Below are 8,662 nucleotides of genomic sequence, written 5' to 3' on the forward strand. Positions count from 1 at the left end.
AGAGGATCTTCCTTAAGTGGGTTGCAAATACACTTGGTATAATAATGAGTTCTTTTATAAATTGGATCGATTCATGGTCAATAGAATGTGGTTAGAGCAGGATATGAGAGGAATGTCTGAGTTCCTAGCACCATGTTACATATCCGATCATACACCATGCTTGGTCACCATTATGGGAGAAATGGAACACATCAATAAACCTTTCAAATACTTCAACATGCGGACCACTCATGAAGCCTACAACGTTGTGGTGGAGGAGAAATGGGCTAGCTTAAGTTCGGGTACAAGGGAGGCGTGACACAGTATATGCTCAAGCAAAAGATGCGAGGGTTAAAGGCTACATTTAAACAATTTAATAGACTCCATTTTCAGCACATCAAAGAAAGGGCACGTCGGGCACAAGAGAAGCTCTAACAAATGCAGGAATTGGGATACATTATTGGTACTTTTGAGGGAAGCTACCAAATGGTTCGGAAACGTGCTGATCAATTGAGCCACGCTGAATTCCTATTCTATGCTCAAAAGGCTAAGTGTCGATATTTTCGGGACGTGGACCAGAATACCGCCTACTTTGATGTCTTAGTTAAAAGAACAAATCGACGGAGAGAAATAGAGGTGTTAGAGAAAATAAAGGGCGATACCACAACAAGCTTGAATGAGATTGTGAATGAATTTTTAGAGACATTCAAGGTTTGCTCGACACTAGCATCCAAAGGACACCTCTCCAAACCAAATGTCTATCTTTTGGGAAAACTCTAAGTTTGGAACAGCAAGAAAGCCTCCTAATCATGCCAATGGAAGATGACATCAAGAAGGCTCTTTTTAGCATTGGTAATTACAAAGCTCTTGGACCGGATGAATATAGATCTAAATTCTTCAAGCACTCATGGAACCTCATCAAATGCTATTTGGTAGTTGTAGTAAATGAGTTCTTTAGATATGGAAAGCTTCTCAAACAATGGAATCGCTCTCTTATATCATTAGTACTGAAAGTGCCACAAGTCATTAGAGTTGGGGACTTTAGACCTATATCATGTTACACTGTCTTTTACTAGATAATTTCAAAGATATTATCCTCTAGACTTGTAGATGTCGCTGAGCACATTTTTCATCCAGCACAGGCCGCTTTTGTTAAAGGAAGAACTATAACAGATAATATACATTGAGCACGGCAACTTATACGGAATTACACAAAAAGCGAATTTCTCCCAGAAGCGCCATGAGGGTAGACCTCCAGAAGGCTTTTGACATAGTGCATTGGGATTTCTTGTTGGAGGCTCTAACAGGGCTATAGTTTCCTCCCACTTATATTGTTTGGATACATTAGTGCATCACTACCACCAGTTTCTCTTTATCCATCAATGGTGGCATGTATGACCACTTCAGAGGTGTCATAGGATTGCGGCAGGGTGACCCTCTTTCTCCATATCTCATTGGGATATGCATGAAATATTTAGCATGGATGCTAAGTCAACAGACACGACAAGCAAATTTTCATTTCCACCCCAAGTGTCATGGGCTCAGAATAGGCCATTTTGCATATGCTAATAATCTTCTATTATTCTCCAGGGGTGACCGATCCTCCACTAGTATTCTTATGAGTTGCTTGGAAAATTTTGGGATAATGGCATGCTTATGGCCAAATCTTAGCAAATCATGTATCTATATGGCTGGACTATAGGAGGATTTGAGATAGGACTTGCTCACCATCATTGCGTTCCAAGAGGGATACATGCCTTATAGATATTTGGGGATTCCCTTGGCTTCAAAAAGACAAAAGATTATGGATTATATCTCCTTGATTAATGCTTTGAGCAGGAGGATCAATGCGTGGCCGAAACACACCCTTTCGTATGCGGGGCGAGCGCAGTTGATACAGTCTATCCTACATGGGATGGAATGTTACTGAATGTCGATTTTGTCGTTACCAATGGGAGTTGTGGAGCGTATTTATAGTTTATGTCAGAATTTTCTTTGGACATCCAAGCATCCCCCCATATCTTAGCTAGAGATGTCCAAACCTAAAGAAGGAGGGTTGGGGTTTAGAGAATTAACTGCATGGAACACTGCTTTGTTATCCAAGGTGTTATAGCGCATACATGATAAGCAAGATGCCCTCTGGATTCAATGGGTTTACCACACATATTTATGTAGGTGCAGCGGAGGCCGACAAGAGGGGGGGTGAATTGCTGTAAACAAAAATAAAACTACCCTCATCGTTCTTTCAACTCAATTAATGCAATAGTAAATAAAATAAAGGCAGAAATAAAAAGCAGAAACCGAATTTAACCTGGTTACAACCAAGAGGGTTGTTAATCCAGGGCAGTAAGAAAACACACTAAGAAAATTCTCCTTTGCTGAAGGCGGAGAAGTCTTTTACACTCTAATGGCTCAGAACTACTGCTAGGAAATGCTTACAGAGTTGAATGTAGAAGTTGTACTTAATTCCTAGCTCCAGGGGTCCTTTTATAGTCCCTGGAAAGTCTATCCCGAAGCTCCAAGGCACCTCCATTGAGGGTCTAAGGCACCTCCATTGAGGGTCTAAGGCGCCTCCAAGCTGGGTCAGCGGATAAAATTTTATCCGCGCACGAACGGTCTGTTTGACCAGGTTGAAGGCGCCTTAAACAAGGCTGAAGGCGCCTCACCAGATTGAAGGTGCCTTCAAGCTGGAGGCGCCTTCAACCTTGTTGAAGGCACCTTGAGCAGTGATTCCAGCACTGCTTCTTTCCGGCTTTAGCTTCCGATGCTCTAAACTTTTGGGTGATAGCGGCCAACCGGAATAGGGCTCACCCAAACCCAATTCCCGGCCTTCTCCTCAAGCAGCCTTCCATCCCGGCTTAACGTCCCTCAAACGTCGCACACGCTCTTCACGTCCACCAGAGTACTCTTCCGCAGCTCTCTCGTCCTTCGGACGCACCGAGCCCGTCGGCTCCCTTCCCGTGCCATCCTTCTCGCTAGCTGCGTCTTCCGCTCGACTTCTTGTGCTCCTAAGCTCCTGCACACTCAGAAACAGGGACCAAAACACAAAGCATGATCTAACCAACTTGGTTGATCACATCAAAACTACCACGGGGTCTAACAATTTACAGGACACAAATATATGGTGATGGAGGGCCAAGCACACTGATTCTCTTCTTCTTAAGCGGATAGCCCAAATATGCGACCAGATGATCACTTCAGTTGGATCCATAGAGTCGGCACAGCAGAGCCTGGCCGGTTGGTTTAGCCAACCCAGTTTGAGTCGCGACGGCATCAGTCAGGCATATGATTTCTTCCGTGATACTGAAGTTTGCGTATCGTGGGCAGGGACAATATGGAAGAAACTGTTGGGACTGATGTGCCCGTTAGAGGGAGGGTGAATAGCGTCTCGTCACGCTCTCGTCAGTTGCGTCTTGATGATGATATGCAGCGGAAATGAAATACAAGACTCACATAACGCTAACAAGTAGATTTACTTGGTATCCATCTCAAGAAGAGGTGATTAATCCAAGGATCCACACACGATACACTCCTCCACTATGAAAACCCTCCTTCTCGATCGCAGCTGGAGGCAGAGAAACCTTGTACAAACTCACACACAACAACACAACTCATATAAGAAGAAAATACAAGAAATAAATGAAATACACCCTTTTTCTTGCTTACTTGTTGCTTGTTGTTGCCTCTTGAACTTTGGGAATGCACCCAAACACCTTCAAGAACTAGCGGTGAAGATCGGAAGAAGCTCACGTGAAAATCGCTGAAGATCGCAGGAGAAGAACGCAAAGTTCTAATGAAGAAAACGATCCGCCCAGGCTATATACAGTACTCCTAATTGATTGAAATCAACCTCAATCGATTGCCACGTCAGCTCTGCACAATCCCATCCGTCCATCACCTGCATCCTGCGCAACGGTCAAATTCCAATCGATCGGCCAATCGATTGGATAGTCTGAATCGATCGGTGGATCGATTCAGATGCTTTCTGTGTTCTCGCGATCGCGCGAGAGCTTCTGCTTCCTAATCGATTACCCAATCAATTGGGAAGGCCTCTGTGCTCGCGACTCATGCTCTCAATCGATCGACCAATCGATTGGGTTATTTCTTCCTTCGCAGTACACTCCAATCGATCGGCTGATCGATTGGACCCCGGTTCAATCGATTGCCCAATCGATTGGCCAACCTGGACTTGACTCAATCTCAAGTCCAAAGTCTCCAACCCAACTCCCAGTCAACAATGACCTGTTGGGTCTCCATGCCTAGCGTTTGTCCATACCCGACCAACCTCGAACTAGCCTTCTAGCCTCCTCCATCAGCCTTGCGTCCCTCGGATATCTCCCCATCCTTCACGCCTTGCCTTCAGGAGCTTCCTTCGGTCTCATCCTAGTTGTCGGGTCTTCCTTTCCAAGTTACACTAGGACTTATCTTGTCAAGACCACATACTTAGACTTACACCCTTTGCCAAAATCACACTTGGACTTTCCAATTGTCTGGCTTCTCACCAAGACTTTCTCCTTTGTCAAGATCACACTTGGACTTTCCAACTACCTGGCTCCTCACCAGGACTTTCCCTTGCCTAGCTCCTCACTAGGACTTTCTAGTTGCCTGACTCTTCACCAGGATTTTCTCCTGCCTAACTCCTCAGTAGGACTTTCCAAATGTCTAACATCCAGTTAGGACTTTCCCAGTCAAGTCTCCTGTCAACCTTGACCTACTTGACTTGTATTCTCATCAACCTGGTCAACCCTTTGACCATCTCCATAACCGGACAATTGCTCCAGCAATCTCCTTATATTGTCAAATATCAAAACTCAAATCCCGACTCAAGCTTGACTCAACTCAAGCTTAGTCAAACTGGTCAACCTTGACCTAGGGAAATTGCCCCAACATAAACATATTCAACCTAGTCACAAATTTACCCTATGGTTACTTGCACACCGTAGGTTGCGTACCCGAGATCGGTTGGAGTACCTAGGGGATATTGAGAGGGTTTGCGTATTCTGTGGCATTGAGGAGGAGATACAGGAGCATCTATTTTTTAAATGTCTACATATATGACAGCTATGACACATGAAATGATGGCATACCAAAGGATGTTGCGGGTCTATGCGCGCTATTACCGAGGGATAGGGTTGTTGATGCGAGCATGTCATGTTGCTATGGTTGCGCTGATACATAACATTTGATAGACCCGCAACCGCTTGAAGTTTGAGAGTGAGTTGTTTGATAGGGACCATGTCTTCAAGAGGATCCAGACTCATGTCTATTGTTCCTTGGACACTCGCTCGGATCAGATACTATGTCAGACGCCTTAATAACCCAATAAGGAGGAGCTTCTGTGGGGGCTACATCGTGGAGCATAGGAGATTGTTTGTGAGGGCCCTCAGTTGTATTTTGTAAGGTGTGGCCATTCTTGTGGGAGAGTGAGTTTCCGCCCTTGAGAGTTGTGGGAGAGTGAGGTTTATACTTGAGAGTATTGAGAGAGTGAGTTTTATAAAAAAAATTGGATTTGACCTCTTTTTCCACTTGTGGTCTCTCTTTGGTGCTTCCTTTGGAGATTGTACACATGCTTTATGGGCCCCCTAGAGATGTGGCTACCTTCTTGGAGTCTATTAACTATGGAGAGACACTCTTGGGAGTGACATCACATCACTTATAGAGACCTTCATAGAGACATGGGGATGTCTTGGAGTTTTTCAGGATGGACTTTCTTAGGCGGAGTCTTTGCTAGAGCTGCACTAGTGCGGAGGAGCCTAGGTGCCTTATTGTGAGGGGCTCGCGGTTTGTTTTCTGTAAGGTGAAGCCATTCATGTATGAGTGTGAGACTCCGGCCTTGAGAGTATAGTGAGATGGTAGAGTGTATAGAGAGATTGCTTCAATTTTCATGTATGAGAGGGAACATGTTAGTGAGAGAGATGGGCTCTGTAGTCGTGTACTTTGGCCATTAAGTAGGATCATGGGAGGTGAGGCATGGATGAGGATGGAGAATATATCCACCATAATGATCTATCTAATCTGCAGCAAACGGCTCGCAGTAAGGATAACGCCAAATCTGTTGATGACTAGAGATTTGCCAAAAAGTCCATGAGGGTGCATAAATCTACCAGGATGATCTATATAGTCTGCAGCAAACGGTTCGCTATAAGGACAACGCTAAATCCATTGATGGCTAGGGCTTTGCCAAAAAGCCCATCAGGGTGCATAGTATTGGAGTAATCTTACCCATGGTTTAAAATTTCGAGCTGTGCCGGAGTTTCAGTTCCAGACCGGAATGATACGGTTTCGGTATTGTATCGTACCGTGCCGATACAGTTTCTGTAGTTTTTTATTTTAAATATAAATGTAAGGAAAAACAAATAAATATATTTTTCTTTTAAGAAAATTGATATATGAACAACTCAAATTAAAATTGATACATCATAATACAATACCTTACTAATACCAAAAGGAATGACGTGAATCAGATTGAAGCATTGGTTCTTGCAACATTCTGGTTAAATCAACTCCATAGTTTTCCAATGCCCAGATTAAATAATCATCCCATGACATGCAATATTGATATTGATTTCTCCACATGTCCATCAGCATGTCTCGATTGACCACTGAAAGTTGAATTTGAACTGGCACCACTGGAATTGGAACTGGTACTGGTACTGGTACAGGTACAGGTACAGGCACAGGATAAGGATAAGCATATGTCCCTGAGCTCTGATATGATGGATCACCATATGATGCATCAGAACTATAATAAGAAGGTTGAGAGTACGATGAACTTCAATCAGAATCAATCTCAGCTAAACTCTCCCTCATATCATGATAATCATGAGCTTTCTTTTGTTTGTCACCCTTAGATCGACGTTAATACTGGGATTTAATAATTCTACCACTATGATCTTTATCTTGGGATGTATGTCTGTAATCTTTCTCACATGTCCAAAGCTCCGGTGCCAGAGTAGGAGGAACATAAGTGCTACAACCACCAGATGCATCACCACTGCCATCGCTTCCATTAGTACTTGCACTGCTATTGACATCACTATCATCATTTCGAACTTCTCGTCGGACTATAGTGTCAGAAGGTGATGATGTTTCATCACTATCATCATGTTGTTGCTCATCAATTGCATTGAGTGGATTTTCACTAATTCTCAATGGACCCCTTTCTTTAAAAGCAGAAGTTTTGACTTTTCTTTTCTCTTGAGTAAAAATTGCAGGAGTTTTACCTTTGTCTTTATCTACGGACTTTGGTTGACTTTGATGTTGAGATGATTGAGAACGTCTCGGTCGTGATCCGGAAAATCGAAATTCTTGGTCAAAAACCTCATCATTATATTCTTCGCTGACATCTCCTCTAGCTTGTATTTTTTCAATCTCTTGAGTAAGAAATTGAGATGGTCGTGATGGATCTCCAGTTTCATCAAGTAAGGGATTCTCAACATCCACGGCATTCCACCAATCCATCATTGTATCATCCTCAGTTTGGACAAATCCAATATCAAATGGGTCTACATCACTAGATTCTTATTTTTCCAGTTCTTGTTATTCTGTTATCGCTCATAGTTGAAGACGCATATTATAATGAACGTAGACCATCTTCTCCAAGCGACGATAAGAAAGACGATTGCGTACTTTTGTATGAATGAGGGAGAAAGTTGACCAATTTCTTTCGCAACCACTTGAAGACGTTGTCTGTGAGAGAATTTGTACTGTAATTTTTTTAAAATTTGGGGTTGATCCTCCATATTGTAACCACCACTCAGCTGTAAAATAAATAAAAATAAAATTAAAACATTAATTATATTTATTGACAAAAACTAGTAATAATTTTTCCTATATTTACCTGCATCCATCTTATATCTGCATGACACTGCAAAAGAATCGCTAAAAGAACCATATGCCTCTCGAAATAATCGACTTTCATTAATAGCTTCAGCAGCTAATTCTCTATTTTTTTGGAGTCTTGATATTACATTTCTGAGGGCTACTAATAGATCTTCATTTGTGGCAAGATTATAACGATATTGATATGCCGGATTGAGATAATAACCTAACATAATTAAGCATATATATAATTATTAATAATAATATTAAAAATTCTTTATCATAAAAAATATGCACCTGCTAAATGAATATGTTTTCCCATTTGGTTGCCCCATCTTGTAGTGATTATATCAATATAATATTGATACTTGGTTGGTGATTGTAGACGTCTCTTAATTTCCTCTTTCGCTTCATGAATTAGACGGTAGACGTTGCCCATTTGTGGCTTCTTGTCCATATCGACTTTACGTAGAACGACGTACAAGGGTTCCACTGCTATAAAAATATTTGAAATATAGTCCCAAAATCTAGCAGATATAATATTTTTTTTTACCTCCCTTCCTTCAGTAGAACTAGAGTATCGAGAGGTTTCCCAATCTTCAGAAGTGAACATGGCTTTCAGTCCGACTTTTTTCTGAAATAATGATTTTAATAGGAGAAAGTGAGTTGCAAACCTAGTTGCTCCTGGTCGTAGAATCTCCCCATTAATAAATTTCCTCATTAATCCGTGAACCCAATGATGATTATAAAGGAATTTTGTTAACGATTGACCTTTTTTCACTACTTTCTTTACTATATCAAGTTTACCAATATCTGCTATCATCAAATCAATACAATGTGCTGCGCATGATGTCCAAAATAA

This window comes from Zingiber officinale, chromosome 6B, assembly GCF_018446385.1.
Source record: "Zingiber officinale cultivar Zhangliang chromosome 6B, Zo_v1.1, whole genome shotgun sequence".
NCBI lineage: Eukaryota > Viridiplantae > Streptophyta > Magnoliopsida > Zingiberales > Zingiberaceae > Zingiber > Zingiber officinale.